Below are 27,956 nucleotides of genomic sequence, written 5' to 3' on the forward strand. Positions count from 1 at the left end.
CCAGTGCAGCTGAGCCACTTCCTTGCTCAAGCTTAGCTGTTAGTTTTACTTCAATTTCGTATGTTACCTCCTATAGCGGATGGGTTGGTGCACTGTCCCGACTGCCTCCCAGGACTGGAGGGTGTTGCATGCTGATGGCCGCAGGTAAGCCTCATCTCAAGAACTGCCCTCTGCTCATGAGTGCCACCTCACAAAGATTATGCTCCCTCCTTGGAGTGGCCTCCCTTGGACTGATTCTGAAAGGCCATCCCTGCGGGATCACAGTTGGCTTTTCTTTCTGCCCACGCCTTCCTGCCTCCTGCCTCCCTCCCTCCCTCATGGGTTTTGCTACCAAGAACACTGTAGAAAAATCTCTAAGACACTATCCTGCAAGCTCAAGATCATATATCCTATATCCCCCTGAAACTATCACAACATTGTTAATTGGCTATACTCCAATACAAAATAAAAAGGTTTTTTTTTTAAAAAAAAAAAAAAAGAAAAGATATTCTATACCCTTTCAATAAATTTCATGTTTGCCTCAGTGAGGCAGTCAGATTCTTGTTACTTACAATCCAAAACTGTTACAAGATATTTCACTCCGAGATTCTTATCACTATGCTGCTTTTTAAAATATTTATTTATTTCTATTTATTCATTTGGCTGTGCTGGGTCTTAGTTGTGGCACGCAGGATCTTCCAGTTCCCTGTGGCATGCAGGATCTTTAGTTGAGGCTTGCAAGTTCTTAGGTGCAGTATGTGGGATCTAGTTTCCTGATGAGGGATTAAACTCTGGTCCCCTGCATTGAGAGCGCAGAGTCTTAGCCACTAGACCACCAGGGAATTGTCTCACTACACTATTTCTAATTCTTATTTACTACTAACTGAATGCCTACTATTCAACCTCTCAAAATCACCCTGCCATGTGAGTACCAGTATCCCTGTTCAACTGTGGAGATAAAATAAAGCAGAGAGAAAGTGAAAATGTTAGTTGCTCAGTCGTGTCCAACTCTTTCGACCCCATGGACTGTAGCCCGCCAGTCTCCTTTGTCCATGGGATTCTCCAGGCAAGAATACTGGAGTGGATAAGCCATTCCCTTCTCCAGGGGATCTTCCTGACCCAGGGATTGAGCCTGGGTCTGAGCCATCAGGGAAGCTAGAGTAGTTAAGAAACTTTGCCTTGGAACCAGGCTGCCTAGGTGTGATTCCCACTTCTGTCACTTACTACCTATGTTGCCTTGGGTAAGTTTCTTATCTGTCTATGCCTCAGTTTCCCCCCTCTGTAAAATAAGGGCAATAAGCCATCTCATTGGGTTTCTGTGAGGATTAAATGAGTTAACATAGATAAAATGTTTAGAACAGTTCCTGACAAACAAGAAGCTTTGCGTAAGTGTTTGCTATTATTATGGTTGATGTTAGTATTATCAGTAGCAATGGTATTAATGTTGATCTTTCTGATTCTGAAGGCTGTGGATGTTGGGCCTACTATCTTCCCCACTTGAGAACCCTCTTTTTTCCACTCCACCCCGGTCTGTCTTGCTGCCAGAATGCCAGAACTCAGCAGAGAGTCATGCATCTCCGACGAAAGGGAAGCGCCGCGGCAGCTCTGCTGACAGGGCTCCTCTTTGCTGGCCTTCACATTTTTCTTTCTTGCAGGTTTGAAATACTGTCTCCTCCCCACTCACTGCCTTTGCCATAAGTAACTGTCTTCCCGGAGCCACCTGAGAGACGCTCCTGTCTGGGGAGTCCTGGCCTGACCGGGATGTAATTTGTTAAGGAGTATTTAAACACAACAGAGTCCCAGAGTAAATGGGCACTGTGCTGCCCAAGGAGGTGATTTAATTATTAGGATAATTCTTCAGGCCATTCTTAATCTCAGGCCTGCCTCTCTTATCTGCACATCTTATGACAGGACACAGCGTAAATATCAGAATCAATAAATTACAAGTTTGCAAGGATGCAGGCCAAACAACAGTAACCTGGTTACTGGGCACCAAAGCCAGCTTCTCCTTAGAAACCTCAACCCTGGAGTAAGAAGTCAGGGTAGTGGGATGTATTCTTGTTATAGGGCACAAGCCGTTCTGAAATTAAAAGAATGGAGGTTGGTCTTAAAATCTGGGATCCAGTTATGGGGACAACTCCCCATCCAAGAGAGGGGCTCCAAGGCCCAGAGCACGTGTAGCCCCCATGGGAGGCTGGGGGCCTCCACCTAGCATCAGACCAACAAGGAAGCAGTTGGAACCAATGGAGACGTTCCCAGTACACAACCAAGCAGAGCAGGTGTGTTGAGGAGGCTCCACCCGGGGCCTCTCTGAGCCGCCTGTCCTCGCTGTTTCTCATCAGATGCTGGGTAAGTGGCACCCAGCCCTGTGGCCTCTCCTGGCGCCATTCTCACCAGGGCTACCAGGCCCCACCTCCAAGTTCCTGGCAGCCTTGGATCTCCTTGCAGTTTACACTAGCCACTGACGGGAGCTCCCTGAGTCCTCTGCGTGATTTTGCAGTCAACCTCCACCCCAGACACTGCTGTGAACATTGTGTTCTGGGGGCACACGGGCCAGCATCTCCCGATCTCCCTTCACTTGGCTCTGATCTCTCCCTGTCCTCAGGGCTCCAGACTTCCTCTGCTGTGTTTGGCCTGGTGACTCTCAGGGTCCCTTTTACTTCAACCATTTTGCCTCATTCCTGCCAGTTTTTCTTGCACATTAACCTGTCCCTGAGCCCAAAGGGGGCTCCGGGCCCGCCCAGGGCCGGTCCCCTCCTCGTGCAGTGGTCGCTGGTGATGCGTGTGCATGCTCGGCCTGCCCCTGTCACTCAGGCAGTCACTCGCTTGCCTGCCCTGGTCCCTTGTACCCTGTTCCCCATCCCTGGCTTTGAGACCAACTGCAGCCTATTGCCTGCCTTTCACTGACTTCTGTTTGTCCCCCGGGCCAAGGGCTCCCCTAATCTGACCCCCAAACTACCTGCCACTCCTTGGGGAGGAGCAGACCCTCTGGCCTTTCTGCCCCGCCACCTCACCCAGTACACCCATCCCCTCCTTCTCCCAGGCCCTCTGCTGTGAGGTTAGAGCTGCGTGAAGCTTGCATTAGCAGCTGTGGCCAGAGGGAAGGTGTTGACCTTGTGGGACTTCATGCTCTGGACTGAAGGGAGAGGGAGTCACAGTGAATTCCACATCCTCTCTTGACCAGAGACACAGGCTGGGCTTCTCCCGAGGAAGTACATGCGGGAGTTCTAGGAATCCAGCCCATCCACGCGTGGGTTGGAGGAGTGTCTTTGTGCCTGGGAATTAGGACCCCTGCCCCCAACCACTGGGAGAAGGCAATGGCACCCCACTCCAGTACTTGTGCCTGGAAAATCCCATGGACAGAGGAGCCTGGTGCGCTGCAGTCCATGGGGTCGCTGAGAGTCGGGCACGACTGAGCGACTTTACTTTCACTTTTCATTTTCATGCATTGGAGAAGGAAATGGCAACCCACTCCAGTATTCTTGCCTGGAGAATCTCAGAGACAGAGGAGCCTAGTGGGCTGCTGTCTATGGGGTCGCACAGAGTTGGACACGATTGAAGTGACTTAGCAGCAGCAGCCCCAACCATTAGCTCTCCATCCTGGGCCTGCAGCTCTGGGCCTCAGCATAGGCTCCCGAGGAATTGCTGCTCTCCGCCAGCACTTTGCGTCCTTCCTGACAGCCCCTCCTTGAGGCCTGGGATGGGGGCCATCTGGAGCTAGCCTCCTCTTCTTGGAATGCAATAAAGGCAGATACTGTGCACCCAGAAAAAAAAATCCAGGACTTTGTAATTATAAGGGGTGACTTGATTCTTAATGATTACAGGAGCATTCCCAGGCTGAACCAACTTATGCCTGGAAATCCCAAGGCCAGAGTGAATGTGGAAAACAAAGATTGACTGAACATCCCTAAGGGCGCTGGAGACACAGAGGAAAGGAGGTCAGAGTCCCTGCTGTCTTCCCTGGCTGGGAGGTGGGGAGCGACACAAGAAAACCATCTTTCCAGGAGGATCAGAGAACTGAGGCGGGAGAGTAAGAAAGGGTGTTTGAAGCCAGCCTGGGGGTGAGGGGGTGGGGGTGGGGCTTTCCTGAACTGAAGAGTCTCAAGTTGAAGGTTACGATAGCAGGTGCAGAAGAAGCAGAGCAATCTAGATGGAGGAGGAAGCTCTCTCAATGGCATATATCTGTAAACATTGGGAGCTGCGGGGATCTCTTGAATTCATTCCTCCTCCCCAGCTCCACTTCCACTCCTCCACCGGTGAGCAAGATCAGACTCTCATCATCTCTCACCTGGGTTGCTATTGCCGCCTTCTTATTGGTACTGCCGTCTCCTGCCCTCCGATCATAGCCTTCTCTGCCTCCTCCCTCCCGAGTCTGTCCTCTACTGAGTAATCTCATTCTCACTCCTTTTCCCAAAACCCTGTTAAGGGGCCTCCCCAGCAGGATGAAATCTACTCTATTTAGCACAGTAGCTAGTGTCTGAGTGAGTAATCCTGCTCCCTGCAAGGCTATGTCTCTCCCACCCAACCCCCTAGCCTTGTGTTCGAAGGACACAAAACAAAAATCTGAGTGTCATCTGAGTGTGAGGCTGTGTTGAATGCTTTTGCTTTGGATAGTATGTCATTTATTCTCTTTTTACAGATAGGTTGAAAAGCATAGCCAATTATGGGACTTCCCTGGTGGTTCAGTGGTTAAGAATTCACCTTGCAATGCAGGTGATGTGGATTTGATCCCTGGTTGGGGAACTAAGATTCCACCTGCCTCCGGGCAACCAGAGAAAGCCCCCGTGCCACAACAAGAAAAAGGAAGAAATTTTAGAAAATAATAAAAACAAAATAAAAGTGTAACCAGTTTGACCCTACACCCATGCTCTTTCTAGGGCTGTAATTTGAATTAAATTTATGTTCAGACTTTTAAACTAATGATTTAAAAACTGTAGAAACAAACCTATTTGTAAATTGTATAAAAAGAAAAAAATTGTTTACAATTATTGAATTTTATTACAATTAAATCTCCTTAAAAACCTGGAATTGACACCTGACACTGTGTTTGGCTCCAGCTCCCCCATCTGACCTCACTTCCTATCAGCCCTCCTCCTGCTCTGTGCTCCAGCCATTCAGCTGTTCCTCTGTCAGGAAGCAATTATCCATCAAGTTCTTTCTTGTCTCTCTCTCTTTTTTTTTTTTTTAAACTTCACTGACAGCTTTGTCAGGATCTCGCCTCTTCAGAGAGGACTCCCCTGACCAGACTCTAAGATAGCCCCGTTGTATTTGGTTTCTATATCCTGTTGCCCTTACCACTACCTGACATAGTTGCTTATTTATTTGTTATTTGTCATCCTTATTCCACAGAGTTCTAACTATAGAACCTTTATTTCCAGAACTTAGAACAGTACCTGACATGCAATAGACACACAGTTTTGAAGAAAGACTCCCGATACGCCAAGGCTTGGTTATGACCCGACTGAGAGCACTATAGGAACTGAAGCACATGGGGGCGTGCAGAAGGCAGACTTTGCAAGGACAGGAGAGGCATGGAGACCAAGTGAGTGGCCTTCACCTAGTGCACTTAGGGAACAGGCCCACTAAGGTCACCTCAGATGCTTGGATGGGAGTCGTATCAATTACGGAGACAAATACCTGATTTTTTAATCCTGAGTGCCTGGTACAGAGTAGACACTCAACAAATGCTTAAAGTGTAAGTGAATTCTAGAATTTTATGGTTGCCTCAGTCTGCCTCCAGCTAGCTCAGCTCACGTTCTGAGTGCAAAGGCTGGTCAATGATTTTACAAGTTGTTATTGCCTAAGTAGGCATCTTTTCAATTCTGCACTTAAAGTGGCAGCATGAGCAATCTGATTTCTGGTTCCTTTATTGGGTAGAAACTTTCTTGTAACTCTCAAGGTTGGCTCAGATCCAGCCAAGGAGTCTGGGAAGCTGAACACTGAATGACTGTTCCAAAGGCCTTCTCTATAAAAGTGGTTAGTGTTTTGGCAAGCTTGTTGGAGATTCTTCACTATGGGAACCACTTTACTTCTCAAGATGGCTTGAAATAGCTGGATGGTCAGGGGGCACATTCTGCAGCAGAGTTTTTCCATTTACAGGTTAGCGATGGTTTGTGGTGGCCTTCAAACCTCTTCAATGCAGTGGTTTCTTAAAGGAATGTAATAAGTTACACCAGCTTTTTAAAATAAAATATATTAGAATAGAAACTATAATTGGCAATCTAGAATCAAAAATGTATTTCAAAAATGAAGGCAAAATAAAGACATTTTTAGACAGCAGATGCACACTAAAGAAAATGCTAAAGATGTTCTTAGCAGAAGGCAAATGAGCCCTCACAGAAGCACAGAGATACAGGAAGGAGAGAAAAGGAATAGAAAAGACGAATTTTAGAGAAACTAGTGTATAGAACACACAGACAGTTAAAATACATGACAACAAAGCACAAATTTGGGAGGATATTAAATGGAGTAAAGATGTTCTAAGTTCCTTGCATTTCTCATCTTACATATAATGTTAACTATTATATATGTAATGAATGTAATATATAATTTTTTATCACAATATCACAGTTATGATGTTGGATTTTGAAAGTCAAGGGTGCATGTTGTGAGCTTCCCAGGTGGCACTAGTAGTAAAGAATCCGCCTGCCACTGCAGGAGACATAAGAGAGATGGGTTTGATCCCTTGGTTCGGAAAGATACCCTGGAGGAGGGCATGACAGCCCATTCCAGTACCCTTGCCTGGAGAATCCCCATGAACAGAGGGGCTTGGTGGGTGCCACTCCATAGGGCCGCAAAGAGTCAGATGTGACTGAAGCGACTTAGCAGGCACTCATATCCTAGGGATACGCAACCTAGCCTCTGAGAGTCAGAGAAGGCTTCATATCGGACAAGAGCTCTAAGTTAAAGGGTGAGCTGGAGTAATCCACTTGATGGTGAGATGTATAGGGGATAAGATATGGTGTATTCCACTCAGGGAAAAGAATGTATTCAAAGGCTTAAAGGTAGGAGAAATTTATCTCTGCTCCAGGAATTGAAAGACCTTCAGTGTATCAAATAGAAGAGGGCAGAGTCCCAGACAGAAGAGGAGAAATGCTATGAAGGAAGGAGGCCATAGATTTGTTTGGTTGACTTTTCCATTTCTTGCTCACCTTTACTAACAGATGTTGATACTGTGAGTGATGCTGAGGTAGTGTTAGTATATGGTTTATCCCCCTCCTCTGCTCTAAGTAGACCCTGGAGTCCTGTAGAGATGCCCCTGGACCGTGTCAGGAGGTAAGGTAGGTGGCAGAAGCAGCTCCTTTCCCTCATTATCTATTTTTAAACCACCATTGCTGCCAGAGCAGCCTTTTTTGCACTTACCTGATTTACAAAATTAATTTCTGTGTAATATTTCATCCAAAGACACAGTTCTACTGCTTAAAATGATATCTGTGTATATTTGTGTAAGAGAGTTTCTAAGAAATGAACTATTATTTTCATGAACTAAGAAATCTGCCTCTGGCAAAGGACACCAACTCTGTCCTCTAAAAGGTGAGCAGGAGTTGGGGGTCACATTGATAGCAAGGCCAGATGTTTCCAGCGGGCTACAAGGGAAATGTGACTGCAATGTTCCTGGAGCTGAACTGCAAAAACTAAAAGAAGGGGGAGGAATGAGAGAAAGGGGAGAAGTCAAACACGTGAGTATGAGTGTTTGCAGGGAGCATGGAAAATGCTTATTCTGAAAGAAGAAAGGCTGCAGAAACTCAAATGGAATCCTTCTGAGAGGACTTTCTGAGCAAAAACAAGCTTCTCTCTATTCCTTCTGCCTGTATCTCAGGGTCCAAAATGGTGAGCAAAACCCAGTATCTCTCTTCCCACCCAGCTTGTCATCACTTTCCCCACACCCCCAACCCTGACTGTGGGGGAGAGGATAATTTGAGTTTGGCAGAAAATGCAAAAGCAGTTCATTTTCCCAGACTTTTTGAAAAACAGCAATTAAAACCATCCCAAACACCTTGAAAATTAATGAACTGTTTTCCAGTTAGGCTGATCGCCTTGTGAAGACAATGAACTCACCTTGTTAATATACATTGGAACATTTACTCATTATTTGCCCATATCTACCTGTCTTATCTATCTTTATTTAAACTTTTACAAAGCAGTTGTTAAATTGTATGCCCCAGTAAATATGTTAACTTGGTACAATTTCATGGAGATTTATGCACCTGCAAAGTCGGATATATTAAGTTCCCACAAAAGCTTGGCTTTTGGGGTGTGTTCTTTCTAAAGACTCTCGGTGAGGGTACATTTTCGATATGGAGGGCAATACGCAGGGACCAAAATCAATGGACTTAAATTATTAAAATTCTAAGGACTCGCTACAGATTGGGTCAGGTATTATAAAACTTACAGTCCATCAATTTACTTTCAATATTAATTTTAGCCCTGGGCCTGGCCATGAACACCGCGAGAATGCAAAGCATGTGACGTCTCACTTAGAGCTGATGCAGAAGGGAAGTGACTCTGAAATATAGACCCTCTTGGCCTCTGGGGGAGATTTATGTGGCGAGCATCACGCTCCTCAGAGAAAGACTGCAGGTGAGTGGCAAGTCTGCATTATAAATGCCTGGGGTAACTATAAAAACATAAATGGTATCAGGTTATTGATTTTTTTTTCTTTCTGGAACCCACAAATTAGAAAAGTCACTGCTAAAAATCACCAGTCTCTCCACCAAATTTTAATTAAAGCATAAATAAATCATTTTGGCTGCTGCACTTGCATATAAACAAAGGGGGAGATGGCATCCTTACAAATGCTTGTCAACATTTGGTGACTAATGACTCACAGTGAAAATACAATCTGAAGCAACTGAATTGAAAGCAGATTCTGGAGCTAACTAATATCACATGCAAACCATCTAAAGCTATTATGTCTAGAGGCATTGAAACCACAGATCAGGTTTTTGGGGGTGGGTAGGGGGATGAGGATAATTTTGTTAAGTAGAGCAATACTATTTTTTGTTATTAAATAAAGTGAAGCCCTGTAATGAGATATTACAGCTGCTGCACTTTCGCCACGTGATGAAGAAATGGATACCTCATCCCTCACAGCAAACACTAACCATATGCTGCAATGATTCCAAATGTTGATTTTATTCCTAAATAAATACATAGCAAAATAGATATTTTGAAAATAAGGGTGAAAGAGGATGTTCTGGGCATTCCTAGATCTCATTACATCACAAAAAGAAAGAAAGAAACCCTGAGATATTGAATACTAAAGGAATCCCCAGGGGATTTCCAGCATTGGCATGGGTGCAGCAAGCTCGAACCTGAAATCTATGCTGTGCTCCGGCTTTTGGAGAATGGCACAGAACGGTCCTCTGTGGGCATCGCTGGAGAGCACCTCTGGATTTCCCTCCGGAATCTGCTGTGAAGAGGAGGCAGTATAGGTGATCTTCCCTAAGCAGGAATCAAACCCGGGTCTCCTGCATTGCAGGCAGACTCTTTACCATCTGAGCCATCATGTTCCCCCTCAAATCTGGTCTCCCGGTTTTGCTGCATTTTCCATTTCTTCTCACCCTTTCACAGGATGTCCTCCAGGAATCTGCTGCTTCCTTTCTTGCATCATTCACTATTACCTCCCACCAAACAGTTCCATCAACATACACATGCTATTCTTTCTTGCAATTTTAATTTTAAACTTTCTCTTTCCCTACTCTTCCTTCCGACTGGGCTCATTTCTCTCTCCCTTTGCATCAGAACTCCTTGGAGAAGTTAAAAGTTACACATTCCCTCCTCCCCCGTGGTTTTAACAGTTTTTGGAATCAGAGCACCCATAAAACGAATACTTGCAATCGTTTATGTGAGTCTAGCAATGATTAGTAAGAGCAGGGCAAACTTGTAGCTGCTTCTGCTGGCCTTGTGAGATTGGGAGGCTCTAGCTGAACCATATGGCTCAGATAATGGGCTTTGGAGACTGAGTGGATTCAGATCCTGGTTCCCCTAATTATTAGCTGTGTGATCATGGGCAAATTTTTTTATATCTCTTAAGTCTTACTTTACTCAGCTATATAATAGGAAAATAATAAAATTAACTGAGGATTAAAAAAAAAAAAAAAGAAGAGGAGGCAGTGTGACACTGGGCTCTGCTGTGCTAGAGGAGGGGGATTTGACAGAATGACCTGTGGCCAACACATCTTAAAGCAAGGTTCTTCCTGGTAGGAAGGTGTACCTTATGCCTGCGGTCCCCACCTTTTTAACACCCAGGGACCAGTGTTGTGGAAAACAACTTTTCCATAGACTGGTGTGGAAGAGGATGGTTTGGGGATGATTCAAGTGCATGACATTTATTGTGAACTTTATTTCTATTATTATTGCTTCAGCTCTACATCAGATCATCAAGCGTTAGATTCCGGAGGTCGGGGACCCCTGCCTTATGCAATTGTTCTTGCAGCTGCACCGGAAGAAGCTCAGAGAGAACAGGAAGTGTGTTGTCTACAGTAACACCTTGTTTGTCAAATAATAGTAAAGGAAGGACAATTTTTCTTCATTCATTCATTTATTCCTCCAGTCAGGCAACATCCATTGTGTACTTAACCTTGTGCCATGCATGATATTAGCCATTTGATAATATAGAAAAGCATAATCTGAGGTCTCCATCCTCAGGAAGGGTTCAACTTGAAAATAAAAATAGGTTCAGCACAATGTGGTAAATAATAGCAGCATCTTGAGGATAACAGGGGTCCAGAGGAAGGCAGACTTAACTTCGGAGGAAAAGTCATGGGGCCCAAGGAAAGTTTTATTCAGTGATGTCTAGGCTGAATTTTATCATGTGCACGTACACTTGCCAAGGAGAAAGATAAAAATTTCAAACAACTGGAACTTAACCTTGTGTGTGCCGAAACTTTTCCCTTTACCAATTGTGAAAAGAAGGGAAAACTTATTTAAAAACACAAACACTGTATCAAAGGCATAGAGAAGTCAGACTGTCTAAAGTTAAATTCCAGTTCTGCCACTTACCAGCCCTGGAAACGTGGACTGATGGATTAGCCTTTCTGCGCCTCAATTTCCTAATCTTTAAAGCAGGGGGAACAATAGTACGTACTTCATGTAGTATTTTGGCTTCCCATGTGGCTCAGTGGTAAAGAATCTGCCTGCCAATGCGGGAGCCGCGGGTAGGATTCCTGGGTCAGGAAGATCCCCTGAGGGAAGAAATGGCAACCTACTCCAGCATTCTCATCAGGATAATCCAATGGACCAAGCGGCCTTGTGGGCTACAGTCCATGGGGTCGCAAAGAGTCAGATGCGACCTGTAAAGACCTTATAACAGTGCCTACCATGTAAAAACCATTGTAACCACATACACACACATTAATAGGCAGTCCCACATTGACACACATTCTCATAGACACACATAGATTGTCATAATTATACTTGATAGCAAATGTTTATTGAACATTGTTTATGTGCCAGTTATCATGCTAAGCACTAAAAATAGAAAACAGAAAAACAGAGTCCCTGCCCCTAAGCAGCTCACCGTTTTTGCTTTTGTTTTTTAAGTATAGTTGATTTATGATGTGTTAGCTTCAGGTATACAGCAAAGTGATTCAGTTATACACACACACACACACACACACACACACACATTCTTTTCAGATTCTTTTCCCTTATAGTTTATTACAAAGCCCTGAGTAGAGTTCCTTGCGCTTTGCTGGTTATCTATTTTATATATAGTAGTATGTATGTGTGTTTGTGTTTTAGTTGCTCAGTTGTGTCTGACTCTTTGTGACCCCATGGGCTGTAGCCTGCTAGGCTCCTCCATCCATGGAATTCTCCAGGCAAGAATACTGGAGTGGGTTGCCATTCCCTTCTCCAGGGGATCTTCCAGTATGTATGTATTAAATTTAAACTCCTAACTTATCCCCTCTTCCCCTTTGGTAACCGTGTTTGTTTTCTATCTTCATGGGTCTATTTCTGCTTTGTGGGCTTCACTGGAGCCCACAGTTTAAATTCACAATTTTATTGACTGCTAACTCTATCTTCATACCTGAACATTTCGCCTGATCACAAATGTCACCTCTTACAGAATCCTCACACTCACCATGTATGTGATCACACACTTCATCCTTTCTTCCTAAACCTGTTCTTGTTCCCCAGTTCCCTGATGTAATCGGCTGCATCACCCCCCAGTCAGCTGTCCAGGCCCAGAACCCAGAACTTATCCCTGACTCTGCTCTCTCCTCAGCTGCAAGTCCGATCACCAAGCCTTTCCAACTGTGTCTCTAAAAGTTCTTTCAACCCTGTCTCCTCTTCTGCATCCCGACATTGACTCCTGGAATTCAAGCCTTTGACACCGCCCTTCTGTATGGCCACCAGAGCCCCTGAATCAGCCTCCAGGTTAAGCCATCAGGCACCCAACTCCCAGTGGAAGTTTCCAAAATGGAATCTGGTGGTGACCTGCTCACAGTCCCTCAAGTGATCCTCATTGCTTACAGTGTACACAGCAAGACTCTCAGGGACAGTCATGGTCCAGCTGAGTCATGCGTCATTACACCAAATGGTGCTGAACACCTCAAACCTCATCTTAAACTACTCTCTGTTTCGTATTTTATCCTCCATCAAATGCAGCCACATTTGTCCCCACCACACTCACCTCTTTCCCCAGCCACCTGTATTGCACCCTCTGGGAAGGCTTCCCTGACTCCTTCTCCTGGCGAGTGCCCCTTTTGTATTCTCTCACTGCACGCTTCACATTGCACTGAGTAATCACTAATTCTCTGAATCATTCTCTCTTACCACAGAGTCTAGCACAGCTAGAGAAGGAGCAGTAGCAATATTTATTGAAAGGATACAGTGCTTGATCAACTCTAACATGACTTTTTTGTGAGATGCACTTTTATTTCATGTTCCACTAAGGAAGAAAGAAAGGCTGCCAATTAAACTGATGCTACGTGTTATCACATCCCAGTTGCAGAGATGTTAAAATGGGAAAGAGAGGCTTCTTAGAATCCATGAACTATGATAGCTAAAATTGTCTTTGTGGGTTTACCAGAGGCTTGTAGAGATTAAGGCCTGGGCTCTGGAGTCAGACCATTTACTGGGTGTGTCAGTCTGAGCAAGTTGCATCCTTTCTCTATGCCTGGTATTTTTCATTTATAAGATAGAGTTGATAATCGTACTGTTTCAATTTTGTCTGCTCACATCATTCCTGCATTTTGAACTTTGAATCCTAAAGCCTTCGCCTTTCTTGAGTAGCCTGTTGTGTAGCTTGGTAGGTAGACGCTTGTTGGTCTAGTGTCCTTCGGTGAACCAACCCTCACTCCATTCTTTGTTCTGCCCAATCCAGGTGACTCTGAGGGGACCAGTGACATCTGTCTCAGCCTGAAGGACGTGAGGAGGCTGAGGTAAAGGCAGGGGGAGGGTCGCACAGAGACAGCAGGCCTAACCAGTCGGAGCACATCATGCTACTTGACCACAGTGACAGTCTCAGGCAAAAAACGATACGACTAGGGTTTCCATGAAGGTTGAAAAGGTTCAAGTACAGAAAGTACTCTAAAGGCACCCGTGGATTTTATGCAGGAACTAGAAATGTACTGAATGTAAGCTTTTTGAGAACAGAGATCTTTAACTGATTTGTTCACTAGTATTTCCAAGGGAAGGTCTTCCCTAGTGGTTCCGTGGTACAGAATCTGCCTATGACGCAGGAGCCACGGGACACGCAGGTTTGATCCCTGGGTCTAGAAAATCCCTGGAGGGGGAAATGGCAACCCACTGCAGTATTTTTGCCTGGAAAATCCCACAGACAGAGGAGCCTGACAGGCTAAATTCTTGGGGTCACAAAAGAGTTGGACACGACTTAGCGACTAAACAACAACAACAGCAACATTTTCTGGAGACCCAGGGTGGAGGCTGGCACGTAATAGGTACTCAGACGCACTTGCAGGATTAATGGACTCTGAAGTTTCTGACTCTCTGTCTAGATGTAAGATGCCATTCGTGCTACCGTCAATGTGTTCACCTCTGTCTCCCACCTCCCTATTTCCTCCTTTGCTTTCCTTTCCTTTCCTCCCTCTTGTCCTCTTTCTTCCCTCTCCCCTTCTGTCTTCTCTCTTTATTTTCTTTATTTTGTTTTTCACTTCTAGTCTGCTATTACCTGAAAAGCAAAAACAGCTATCGCTTCAGGATTGTTTTTTCAGCCTAAATAATGCCCCCCATCCCTGCCCTTTTCCACTTGTCAACCCCTGTCCTTGTTCATCCCCTCCTGAGGCATGACCTCTGCCCACAGGGAACCCAGGTGTTTCTCCCTGAGCTCATCACGACATTGCAATTGACACAATGTCACCAGTTTCCTCTGCGGTTTGCTCCTGGTGGTCTGGCACTGGCAACTCCCTGCCCTCAGTTCCCAAGAAGGGCCAGGCACCCTGCTGGTCCTATCTTGCTGCGGCCTCTCTCCTGACTTGCTTCCATTCCCACTACCCATTCTTGGTTGATGCCACCACAGCCCCTCGCACCCTTTCTATTGTTGCATGGAAGCACGTCTTGGCGAGGAGGAGGGGTTTCCCCAATGCAGCTCTCATTGGAGACCTACCACCAGTAGGAGGTCACTCCTGGGCTCACCCTCACTGTTTGAGACCTCGAGGACATTGGGACTGGACCATCGCTTACTGAGTATGAAGCCTAGGGAAGCCCCAAGGACAGTGTCCAAGGGAAAAAATCCCAGTAAAACCTCAGTCTACAGGAGTTGACCAGACAGGTGACAACAGGGAGCAAAGCACTGGTCTTTTTATTTGGGAGGGGGCATAAATTCACTGAAGAGGGTGTGCCAGGCAGTCTGGGGAAGGAGGGAATAGACTTGGAAGGTGAGGGGGGAGGGTGTGCTGAGGTGGAAAAAGACACAAAAGATCAGCAAGTTCCTGGCTGTCTGACCGTGGCCAGAGAGGGGATGAAGGCTGCAGTGTGGAGTTTCTCAGGAACCTGGATATGGGAGCAGTGCCTCCATCTCACCTGGATGTCCTCTGTCCCAAGCAGAGCACTTGGGCCTGGGCCCCCTGAAGGGGACAGTGACCATCTCAGCAATGACCAGAGGGGATCTCTGGCCCCACAGAAAGGACTCCAAGAACTTTTCCTGGAAGGCCCATGACTGAGGCTGAATTTCCTTCCCACATAAAAGTGATGGGAGTTCAGAGCTGTGTTTAAGTTGACTGAACAAAAGAAAGATTTTGCCTTGTGTGTGATGTGCCTATACACATGAGTGTCTACTATGTGCTAGAAAATATAGTAGCATTATCAAACATATTTTATCTTTTAAACTTCAAAACAGCGATTCTGTAGCAGTCAGTATTCAAACCAAATTTGTCTAACTGCAAAGTCTGTGGGTGTCTTAGTAAATAAAATCAAGATAAAAAAATAAGTTGTTGTAAGTGTTCCAGCATTTATGTTATATATGTGACTTTTAATCCTTACAATAAACATCTTATATTTTAAGTAGAAGAACACTTTCTGGGGTATTTTCTCTGGCGAGGACATCAATTCCTTGTCTGTTATGAAAAGCCCTGTTTGTATAGCAGGACCTCAGCTTCTCACAGCCCTGAGTTATTCATCTTGTTCGAAGTGAACAGCAGAGAGCACAGAAACTGGAGTCTGAGTTCTAGATTTCCAGAAAAGAGACTCTCCCTGGTCCAGTACAAGCCAGTTGTTAATTCCTGTTCCAATCAGCTATGGGATCAGCTGCCCTCCAGCAGCTTAGCCAATCTAGTTCTCTCTTCCAGGGATTTGTAATTGGGCCTTAGAGATTCTAATCAGTCTGTACTGGCCATTTGAACTGAGGGCATGTAAGTGTAATACTGGAAAGAAACTGTAGTTTGCTGTATGCGCCCTCGGAAGTGCTGGTGGTGGTTTAGTTGCTAAACCATGTCCAACTCTTGTGACCGCATGGACTGTAGCCTGCTAGGTTCCTCTGTCCATGGGATTTTCCCAGAAAAGAATACTGCAATGGGTTGCCATATCCTCCTCTAAGAGATCTTCCCGACCCAGGCATCAAACCTGCATGTGTTGAGTCTCCTGCATTGGCAGGCAGATTCTTTACCACTGAGCCACCTGGGAAGCAGGTATTTATTTATTTACTTGGCTGCACCAGGCCTGTGCACTGTGGCAGGTGGGTTCTTTGATTTTCCATTGTGGCATGTGGGATCTTTAATTACGGCATGTAAATTCTTAGTTGCAGCAGGTGGGATCTAGTTCCTTGACCAGGGATTGAACCCCAGGCCCCCTGCACTGGGAGTGCAGATTCTTAACCACTGAACCACCAGGGAAGTCCACTGTTACAGTAACTTAACTACACTTTTCTTCTGATCATTAAGTGCTGGCTTTGGCCATGTTCATTTTCGAATGCTGTCATCTCTGCTGAGACTCGCAGCCCAGTTCTACGGTAAAATTTCCCCACCCACCTGTGTCAACCCTGAACGGCAAGTTCTCAAGAACGCCAGAGCCCCCTTCTCCAGGGCATGTTTTATAAACTTATGGGAGGGAATCATGGAGAGGTGGTAGGTTCTCAATTCTTATGGAGTATATCCAGTCTAACATTCCTTCTCTCTGACTCTCTGGATTTTACTTTGCAAAAATTCTATCTTCTGCCTTACTAAGTTTCTCTTCAGTTACCTCGAATCTGTTTAATCCATGAGCTCTTAATTTTAATTATATTTTTCATTCCAGAAGTTCTATTTCATTGTTTTCCAAGTATAATAAGTCTTTTTTACAGTTGCCTCTTATAGACATTTGAAAGTTTATCTTTTATTCTTTTAAACAGAAGAATACTTCTTCCATATCTGAGAGCGTGACAATTTAAAGGGTCCAGTGTTGTGGGGAAGTATGTCTTGCTATGATCCCCACCTAGGGAAACCCATGAACTTTGTCTTCTTTTCTCTGTACTCTGCAGGCAGGGAAAAATCAAAGCTCAAGAGTGAAAAACAGCAAACACTCCCGGGACAAAAGCTTTCTCTGAGCCTTGCTTTCATTTCTGGGATCCTTTCAAAACGTGACTGGATAATTTCTTCCTACTCTACCAGCTCTTAGACATCATCCAGCAATCTTAAAAGATTTTGTAAAACCTAGCATTTTTAGTTGTTTTCATCAAGAAAACAAACCTAGATATCTAGCCTGTAAATATGACTGAAAATGGAAATCTCATGATTTAGGTCAGGGAACTGAAAACTACAAAGGCCGTGACAGTCTATGACCAAGAAGAAATCCAATATAATTTTTAAAAATACTATGTTTTTTGTGTGGCTCATTTTATGGTTCACAAAGTATTAGTACTTTACTTCCTGTCCGTTTTTTTTTTCTCTCCATTCCAACATCAACCATCCTAGTTCAGACTTCACTGCCTTTAGCAGCCTCCTATCTGATTTGTGACTCTCAGCTTCTCTCTCTAATTCATCTTGCTGGCATAACATTCCTAAAAACAATTCCACTACCTCACTTTCTTCTTTACGAATATCCTATAGCTACCTATTGCTTATTGGATAAAAATCACTTTTCATCCTAAGAGGTGACATGGTACTACATGAAGATTGATATTTATCTAACTTGAAGCCTTAATGCAAAAAACATATGCATCTGAAAGACCTAAATCAACACTGATTTCTTCCCTGAATTATTCCCTACTAACCTTGGTCTCTATTGTTTTTCTTCCCTGAGCCATGAAGAAATTTATGTAGTAACACAAGGTCTATTATTCTTTAACAGCTTTATTGAGATACAATTAACATATCACGATTCACCTATTAAAAGTGTACAAGTCAATGGTTTTAGTATGTTCACAAGATTGTGTAACTATCACCACAATCAATTTTAGAATATTTTCGTCAATCCAAAAGAAACCACCCATACATTGGCAGTCACTCCCAGTTTCCCGTCAGTCCTCCAGTCCCTAGGAAACTACCAATCTACTTTTACCTCTATGGATTTGTTTATTCTGAACATTTTATATAAATGGAATCATATGTGGTCTTTGGGGAGTGGATTCTTTTGGTTAGTATAGTATTTTCAAAGTTTGTCCCTGTTGTAGTATATATCAGTACTTCATTCCTTGTTGTAATTAAGCAACATTCCATTGTATGAATATACAACATTTTATTTATTCATTCATCAATTGATGGATATTTAGTTTTTTTCCATTTTCTATTATGGATAATGCTGCTGTGAACATTCGTTATTATGGATAATGCTGTTATGAGCATTATCACAGACATCTAAGCTGGTGTGATGTGGTGTATCACTGTGATTTTCATTTGCAGTTCTCCAATGACTAATGATGCTAAGCACATTCTCATCTACTTGGTGGCCATTTATATATCTTCTTTGAATAAACGTCCATTCAAATTCCTTGTCCATTTGAAAGTGGGTTGTTTGTCTTTTTATTACTGTGCTGAAAGAGTTCTTTGTTCTTTCTGGTTATAGGTTCCCCATCGATCTGATAACTTACTAACATTTTCTCCCATTTTGAGCACTGTATTTTCACTTTTGTGGTAGTGTTGTTTGTAACCAAAAGTTTTAAAGTTTTATATAATTCAACTTATCTATTTATGATTTTGCTGCTTTGCTTTTAAGAAACTAATACCTAATCCAAAGTCATAAAGATTTGTAATAGCTGCTTTGAAGGTGCGTGCTAGGTAGGTCGCTAGGCTTATCATGGGAGTTCCTAGAGAGGCAGCTTCTAGTGACTGGTTTTGCCCTCTGTTATTTGCATGTTATATAATTTTTATTGAAGACTAGACATTTTAAATATTAGATTGTAACAACTCTGAATATTAATCCCCCCACCCAGTTGTTGCTGTTTGCTTGTTTGTTTTGTAACTTGGCTGAACAAACTTGACAGAGCCTAATTCTAGTGCAGTCTGCAGCCTCTGACACCCCTGGTCAGACCTTTCTCCGTTCGTTTTTATCTTTCATCCTGGCTTCCTCGGGGTCAGCCTTGAGTTGGCATCAACCACTCGTCAGTGAAAAGTTGCGCTTAACCCCTATAGGTAGGTCAGGGTTTACCCTTCAACAGTGTGTGTATGAGGTTTGGAGATCGCTATTACAATCAGAGGAGGAAATGGCAAACCACTCCAGTATTCTGGAGAATCCCATGGACAGGGGAGCCTGGCAGGCTACAGTCCATGGGGTCACAAAGAGTCAGACACGACTTAGCAACTACACAGATTACAATCCAGGGAGCTCTCTTTTTTTTTCCTTCTTGTCCCACGTCCTGTGAGGTACTGTAGTATGGAGGCTCCCGCTCTGACCCTTTCCTAGAGTTGCAGCCTTGGGCATTCACACAGGCTTCCAGATGGCCAAGGGCACGTGTGAGTTCTGTTTTTAAACCTGGTTTTCTAGGAGTCACCGCTGGGTTAGAGTAGCTTATTGCTCAGTCAGTGCTGAGTCAGAGGCTGTGTTTAAAGCCTTTGTGCTGGTGTGGCTTCTGCCGGAGGTTAATAGCTCTGCATACAGCTTGAGAGGCACTTTCAAGTCCGCCCCACATCCCACTCTGATTGTTCCTGACCGGCACAGCCTAGCACATACATGTGTCCTTTCCGACTCCTCTGTTGACTGTGTTCCCAGGAGCTCTCCTGGTAGCTGTCTTTCTTTGCTTGCTCTCTATGACACACCTGCTCTGCCACTGTTCCTGTACTGTGGAGCTACCAGCTTCTTAATCACTCTCCATCAAGACCCCTGAGCTTCCCAAGAGGCTCAGACAGTAAAGAATCCACCTGCCAATGCAAGAGACCTGGGTTCGATCCCTAGGTTGCGAAGATCCCCTGGACAAGGGAATGGCATCCCACTCCAGTATTCTTCCCTGGATAATCCCATGGGCAGAGGAGCCAGGAGGGCTACATTCCATAGGGTCACAAAAGAGTCGGATATGACTGAGCGACTGGTACACACAGACACACACACTCCCCATTGTTTTGAGCACTCCACAGTATGGAGTTCCCCACACTGTTCCAAATGAAATCAATCCCTCAGGCAGAGCTATGGGATTCTTCAGTCCTCCTGACCTGGCTTTGTCTGGGCGGAAACCCTGTGTCCCTGCAGCAGAACTAGGGACAGAGACTTGTTTTTACCAGAGTGATACCCTTGCTCTGTGAGTGGGCACTGGATGAGGTGGTGGCCCCTGATTTCCTTGGCTTTCCCCTCCTGACACAGAACCTCCACCCTTCAAGCAAGTTGGAATGGGGTGATTGACCACCAGTGTCCTCAGCCCCTGCACCTGGAGGGAAGCAGCCATCTTATGAGCCTGAGCTGGGTGAGGAAGAGGAGCTCCATCCTTTTAGCCATGCCTGCCCAGATTAGAGCTTCTGGAACGTGGGGCTGGGGAAGATACGAAATGGCAGCCTGCCCCTCCCTGGGTGTAATTTCGCTGTAAACTGGAGGCCGGAGGGACAGGGGACCCCTGTCTTCTTGACTGCCTGCGGTTGGAGCAGAGCTTCTATAACGTGAAGCTGTAGAGAGGGGTAAAAGAGTGGGTTCTGGCTCCGATGTCATGGACTTTCACTGATCTTACCAAGATTTAGTAGATTTTCTTGAATGAATCTTTCTCCCTTTGCTGCATGCCCTCAGGAAAATTTTCGGAGACTTTAAGTGATTGTCTTTTTAAATTTTCACCAATGATTTGTTTTCCTTATTCCTCTTTCTGAAAGTTTTGAAGCCACACAATCTATTACTTGGTTAGAGAGATAGACTCTATACATTCACTTGACAGATATTTATGGAGTTTCAACTATGTGTCAGGCAATGATTCTGGTACTGGTTGACCTCTATTAACTTACTGTTTCAGAGGTTTACATGTATCTAACACTCATATCTCTCACGGAAGAGAGTAAGCCTCAAGGAAAGGGCCATGTCTCTCTGGTCTTTGTAAATCACTGTGGGCGCGCAGCACAAAGTGAAATGTATAGGCTTGTGTTCAATTCATTCCTTCCTGATGTCCCTGCTTGATTAACAGTGCATTTTCAGGGCTATGCATTTTTTGCTGAAATGCTCATTTCCTCTTGTCTTTATTTAGCAAATCATTCTAGATTTTCTATTATTTGTCTCTGATTCCAAAGTTGTTGGGTCATCAGGTTTGACTGCCTAACGTGAATTTGTTGTTGTAGTTTAGTTGCAAAGTTGTGTCCCACTCTTTTGCAACACCATGGACTGTAGCCCACCAAGCTCCTCTGTCTACGGGATCTCCTAGGGAAGAATACTGGAGTTGCTATTTCCTTCTCCAGGGGATCTTCCTGACCCAGGGATTGAACCCTGCTCCGATCTCCTGCATTGGCAGGTGGATTCTTTACCCCTGAGCCACCAGCGAAGCCCCTAATGTAGGTTAGGACTTTATATACGCAATGTCTCTAAGACTAGAATTTATCTCATGGTCAAAGGATGCCTATCCCATTTTGCAGATGGAAAAGCTGAGACTCAGAGAGCTTAAGGAGGGACTTCCCTGGTCCAGTGGCTAAGACTGTCTGTTCCCAATCAGAGGGCCCAGGTTTGAGCTGTGATCAGGGAACTAGACGCATGCCACAACAAATAGGGAAGATCCTATGAAAGCACCTGAGACAAGGGGCAGCCAAAGAAAGAAATATTGAAAAAAAAAAGTCTTAAGGAACTCACCTCACGTTATAGGAATTATGTGCAGAACATAGAGCTGCCTGCCTCCAAAGGCTGCTGTCTTTACTCTACGCCAGCCTACTCTGCCCCTTGACTTCTGAGAAAAGAGAACTACAACAAGTTTTAAAAAAATGATTTGCAACACCTTGAGTCATCTACAACAGCACATGCTTTGGAAGTCTGCTGATTTTCCCAAAGCAAATACACGATCTGGCCTCTTCATGCTTGTTGCACACAAAATGACTAATGAAGAACCACAGGAGTGAAAAGGAGTGACCTTGTTACGCCACCCCAAAACCCCCAAATGACCCCAATTAAGGCAATGATCTGGCTGATTTACAAACATGCAGCCCACAAAATGGTAAATGTAACTCAACCACAACCAATCTGGCCCTTGTTAGCTGTGTTATAACAAGAACTTGTATGAATATCATTATGAAACACTAATTTAGGACAAGAATTTTGCTGAATTCAAAATTTTCTCCTACAACAACAAAAATAGAAGTCAGGAATGGTGAAGTATATGTTTTTTTTTAAATTGATTTGATCTGAACATCTTCAAAACCCTGCATTCTAAAGATCTTAGTCCTTCAACAAGATTTGAGAGGTTTAGTTGGATCTTACTGGTTGGTTCCTTCAAACTAAACTAATCTCACACCCTCTACACCAAGCTGCAGAATCAATAAAACAAGGAAGAGTAAAACTGGAAAGAATTTGAGTGGAAGCCTCTGAGGAAAATGTGGGTTTGTTTCCTTCCGTGGCAGGAAGAAAAGTTGACATTTCAGTAAATCGTATTAGACCATAAACTTATTAGGTGTTAGACTGCTTCTCCCCTAAGTTCTACAAAACACCTGGAATAGTATTATTTACCTATCAGGAGGTCATCAAGTATTAGCTGATTATTGCAGCCCAAATCTCCCCTTCACTGCCATAGCTGTTGGAACCAGGGTTAAGTCACTTTAAGGGTTTTCCCCTAAATCTGCTCTATTATCAGTCTTCACCTGCCATATGGCTTATTCATACCTTTTTTTTCTTTTGCATCTCTCTGGGAGTTCCAACATGGGATTGGAATGTCTCACATATAGCTTGAGCTGCTTTCTGGTTGCCTCTTCCTTCCTCTGGCTGCTGTGTCTGTTGCCTAGAGTATGCTGTTTTTCTGCTTAACCATATTGATGTCCTCTGGGTTGGACTGAGAGGGCCCCAAGTGTTGATTCTTTCCCCACAGGGGCTAAGTTTCCCATGCTGTTCATCTCATGGAAAGGTAGAATAGAATTATGACCCTTGGGGCAGCTTACTCTTAGAAGGTGTAAAGGAAAAGTCCATCTGACTAGGCCAGTTTTTACTTACTAGTCAAATAAGCTTTTCCAACTGTCCTGGGGGATAGCGAATAAAGTGTAGTGAGAGGCTGAGAGTGTGACTTTCACTGAGTTCATTTCACAAAGAAGGAAACTTCAGGTGTGATGGAGAAGCACTCTAAGGCCTTCAACATGCTAATCCTGATCTGCCCTTGGCCTCTAATGCCACTGGAGCTCCTAAGTCTAGTTCCAGGCTTTGATCTTTCCCTCTAATACTTCATTCCTCTCTCTTTCCCCCTTTTATATACTATTCTTTTCAGAAGGAGGAGGGCCACAGCCAAATCAGGGCTGGATAGCCATGTGACCACCTGAAATTCTGGAGGGCTTTTTTTTTTTTTTTCAATTACAAAAAGGGAAAACAAGGAGAATGGATGTCAGAGCAGAGTTCAGCAGTCTTTGCCTCAGGCAATATGAGTAGATCTTCACCCTGTGCTCCAAACCACTCTGCATTCAGATTCTGTTGCCAAGTGTGGATCACAGCCTCAGACTTCTCCCTCATTTCCTCTAGACTCCCAAGGCCCCTCTCTGCAGTGTCTTCCTGCTCCCATTTTACCAAGCATCAAAGATATCTGTCGATAACAGAATCCCAATGGTAGACAAATTTCCATGTTCTTTCTTTCTGTGACACATGAGGTTCAAAAACGCTGTGATGAGTGACAGAGGTGTAACCTTAGAATGCTCTGGGAACACATGGCAGGGACCCTGCATCGGACCCCCACGGAGAGGCAGAGACTGGAGAAGGCTGACGGTGATGTCTGGGAAGAGTTCTTCTTTTCTCAATAGTTATCTTTATTTATTTGTCTGTGTCAGATCTGATGACACAGGGCATATGGGATCTTTGATCTTTATTGAGGCATGTAGGCTCTAGTTCCCTGATCAGGGATCAAACTCTGCATCGAGAGTGTGGAGTCTTAGCCACTGGACTGCCAGGGACGTCCTGGGGAAGAGTTCATAAAGAGCAAGAGTTTGTCAATGAAAAGGCATTATGAACAACAAGAAGAGTATGTGCAAGAACCAGAGAGATGAGGGCATTTGCAGAATAGCAAGTAGGACCTACTGCATGAGCCAAGTTTCGGTTGGAATGAGGATGTTTATAGAAGATGAGGCTATGGAGGTAGATAAGAAGCAACTGATGAAGGACCTTGTAGACTTTACCCTGGGGATAAATGAGATCTACTGGTGAGCTTTAAGGGGTGACCCAAGTGCATCTGCATTTGCGAAAGACAGCTGTGACGGTTAGGTGAAGGGCGTATTGGAGAGGCAAGACTGGGCGCTGCTACAACAGTTAGGAAGTGATTAGAGAAAACCAAGGGAAACAAATTAACAGCCTGAAGTAAAATAGTGACGTCTGTCTCCAAAGCTCACAGTTTTTCCACAATAATGATGGTTTTCTTCTCTATTTGTGTTTGTGCATGTGAGCATGCTCAGTCACTTCAGTCATGTCCAACTCTTTGTGACCCTTTGGGCCATAGCTGCCAGGTTCCTCTGTCCATGGGAGTCTCCAGTCAAGAATGCTGGAGTGGGTTGCCATGCCCTCCTCCAGGGGATCTTCCTGACCAAGGATTTGAACTGGCATCTCCTGTGTCTCCTGAATTGCAGGAGGATTCTTCACCCACTGAGCCACCTGGAAGTCTCATTCCATAATGGATTTGAGATGACTTTCACAAATTCACTAAGTCCAGTTAGCAAATGTGAATCCAAGTCTGCGAAGTCAGGTATATAAAAAGCATGTCTTGGTTTTTCAGATGTCAAGCTTAAAATCTAATCCAAGCCTGCTCTTACTGGGTAAGTGGACTAGCCACCCTTCCCACCTGGTGTTGTGCCACTTTTGTGAGCTCTGCTTCCCTCTGCTCTCTCTATGGCCACAGATTAAAAAACTCTGGGAATCTCTTTGTCATTCTTGGGGAAATCCTCCTCTTTCCAAGTTCCCCCCAGAAGCCATTTCTCTCCATACAAGACACTTAACTCATCCTCCTTTAAGACTTTAGACTTCTAACCAAACCCAGAAAGGGAAGTCAGCCATAATTTTACCGCCTGTAAAGCAAGAAGGCACAGAACTTGCATGATACTTTCATCAGAGAAGAAGGAAGTCATGAATTCACATGTCAAAAATGGTCCTGTCGTGATACCATGTGATTATTTCATGTATAAATAACTCATGGCAAAGGGAAGATAAAATAAATTAAAACTAGTGAGAGAGTTCATGCCTTGAAAACTGTAAACACTTTTCAAAGTAAGAGCCAGGTTTCAGCTCTATGGTTTTTACTTGCTCCTGGGATGAGAGGAAAGTTTCTTCACTGCATCCACGTAGAGTGCACACTGCATGATACAGACAACCGCACGTTCCACATCATCTTTCCAATAATTACTTCTATCATATCATTTCTTGTAACGATATAGGCACCAGACACCTGCTCTAGACAGGAACACAGGTAAATAGAAAATTGCTGCATGTGATTAAAGTAGTGGAAGTGCTGTACAAAGAGCAAAGGAAGTGCTTTTTCAAGTTCCCAGAAGAAGGAAGGATAGAGGGAGCCCAGCATCCAAAGATCCTGGGGCTGGAATGAGGATGGAAAATGCTCAGGTCATAATAACTGGACAAAATACAGTCTCATACTCAAACTTATGCAAAGTATTGACAGGAAGTACATTAATTATTATTAGTTGTTTTTAGGTGATCATATTGTGGATGATTTTCTATATTTTGTTTTCAGCTTATCTACATTTTCAAATTTTTATGATGAGAAAGTTATTAATATTTAGAGGCTAGTTTTAGTTGTAACAGAAGACCCCATAAAAGTAGCTCTTGGCTTTTGTCACGCATGATGTAACCCAGAATGAAATGATATGAGATCTGGGATTTGCTTCAGAATAATGTGGGGCAGAGGAAAAGTGGACAAGGCCACAGATGAGTCAAGACTGGTCATGAGTTGCTAATTGTTTAAACTAGATGATGGATGGGTACCTGGGGATTCATTACATTGTACTCTCCTTTAGTATATTCTTTAAATTTTCTATAACAAAAAGCTGAAAAAGCAAACAAATAGATAAGGAAAGTGACCTTGGCACATTAACCCCTCCATGGTTCTGTTTCCTCAATTGTAAAATGGAAATAATAAAAACGTCCACTGCATAAGGCAGTTAGAGGATTAACAGTGAATGTGTGTAAATTGGTCATAACAGTGCCTGAGACTTGGGTGATAATTGTGATTGCATTGTGATTATGATGATATTATGATTGCTTAACTGGAGGCACAGTGACCTCTTAAGAGTCCAGGTTCCTTCTACCTTGCTACTTTGCCATCTCATGTGGGTTACTCACGCTCATGGTTATATGATGCTGAAGCTGTTCTAAGCCTCACCTCCTCTGTTGCCCTGTCTAGAAGCAGAAAAGAGGTGAGCCTCTGTCCTTTTGGTGTCCTTTTTTAAGACTCAGGAAACTTTCCAAGGAATCCCCTAGCAGGCATCCCTGTGCTTCTCATTTGCCAGGATTGCGTCACATTGCCATGCATAAGCGAGTAACTGACCAAGGGGCTAGATCTACCAGCTGACGGTAAACTGATCGAAACTTACACCCTGGAGCTTTCTGAGGGCCCCTGCAGTGGATGGTACACAAATGCCAGAAGGAAGAAAATCATGGTTTCTGTTCAGAAGGAAGGCAGTAAACAGTGGCTAACAAACAGTCAACAGATAGTGATTTCCTGTGGGTGTGTTAGAAAATCATGAGTAGTTCTGTGGGCCTGGAGTCTTCGGTAACGTAGGAAACAAGAAAAGAGATGGGAGCTGATGGCAGGTGAAGGATAGGGTGCCATTCAGGAAACACTGCATTTTTTTCCTGGGGAGCCAGGAAGACTGAGGCACAGCAACTAAGGAAAACACAATAAGAAAAAATAGTACTAATTTTATTTCAACTTGGAGTTTTCCTGAAGATAGTGTATAATTCTATGCAAATTCTATATATATCATATGCAAATATACTTATTACTACCTCAAATTTTTTACACAACTGGATGTGGTCTTTGAAAAAAAAAAAACAACTTGGTGGAAATAATAGACTCAGCAGTAATATCCCTAAGTGGGGAAGCAAGCTAGCCTTGGATTTGATATTTACATCTTAACTTCATTTCCTACTAAGACTTTTTTTTAGATTCTCTGCTAAGGTCCTCTATGATTTGCTTTCAAGGACCTGGTGAATAGCCACAGCCCTCACCACAGTATCTACCCTCAGTGCTGAGTGTAATTAACCCTATGTGAAAATGAATTCCACATGGGTCATTTGAGGAAGGCAGAGCCTTTTAAGGTATTATTTAATTGCAAATGAGAAATGCATTATTTGATTCATTAAAGTATACTGTGATGCACAGAGGCTAACCTCAAGCTGATGAGCACTTTTCAAATTAAGATGCCGGGCGCTTCATTATTGGCATAAGTGTTGCTTACCAGAGGGCCTGCACATGTGATGAAATGCAAATGGGTCAGGAAGGAGAAATTAGGAAGTGTGCTTGTCACTTAGAGACTTCCTTGTATTTCTGAACAGGAAACCGTAACATCAGCCAGATCTTCACTGGAAGCTTACAACTTTGTTAACAAGAAAGTCAAGATGCTCCTTCTCCTCCGTCGGCAGAAATAGAGTACAATAAGAAGCTCTCTTTGTGGATCCAGTATGTATGAGGATGTTATCCTTGATGCACAGAGTCTGGCATAAGTTAAGTGTATATGCAAAGCTGTTGAATAAATAAACAATACCAACCCTGGTTTAGTCAAATTCCAAACCTGAGCAACTGAAAAATCAAAGTCTATTTTACATGGATCACTAATTGTATACTTCTTGTCATGTATAGCAGCTTTTAATCTATATATGCAGTTTCTATTCTAGATACTGGGAACACAGAATAAAATAAGACTCACTTTTTCCTTGGAGCTTACATGCTGATAGAGGATGATATAAAACAAACAAGATAAACATGTAATACACATCATATACAAAGGTGGTGATGGGTGCTG

The 27,956-nt window shown here is 43.9% G+C and overlaps 1 long non-coding RNA gene across 1 annotated transcript in view; it reads left to right on the plus strand.

The window, feature by feature from the left end:
• The window catches only part of LOC102189087, a 59,021-nt gene extending 31,384 nt beyond the window's left edge, over positions 1-27,637 (plus strand). The window contains exons 2-4 of the long non-coding RNA XR_001295502.2: positions 8,405-8,559; positions 13,310-13,367; positions 27,490-27,637. This is a non-coding gene — a long non-coding RNA (uncharacterized LOC102189087). The remainder of the gene's footprint in view (positions 1-8,404; positions 8,560-13,309; positions 13,368-27,489) is intronic.

Source organism: Capra hircus, chromosome 3 (genome assembly GCF_001704415.2).
Source record: "Capra hircus breed San Clemente chromosome 3, ASM170441v1, whole genome shotgun sequence".
NCBI lineage: Eukaryota > Metazoa > Chordata > Mammalia > Artiodactyla > Bovidae > Capra > Capra hircus.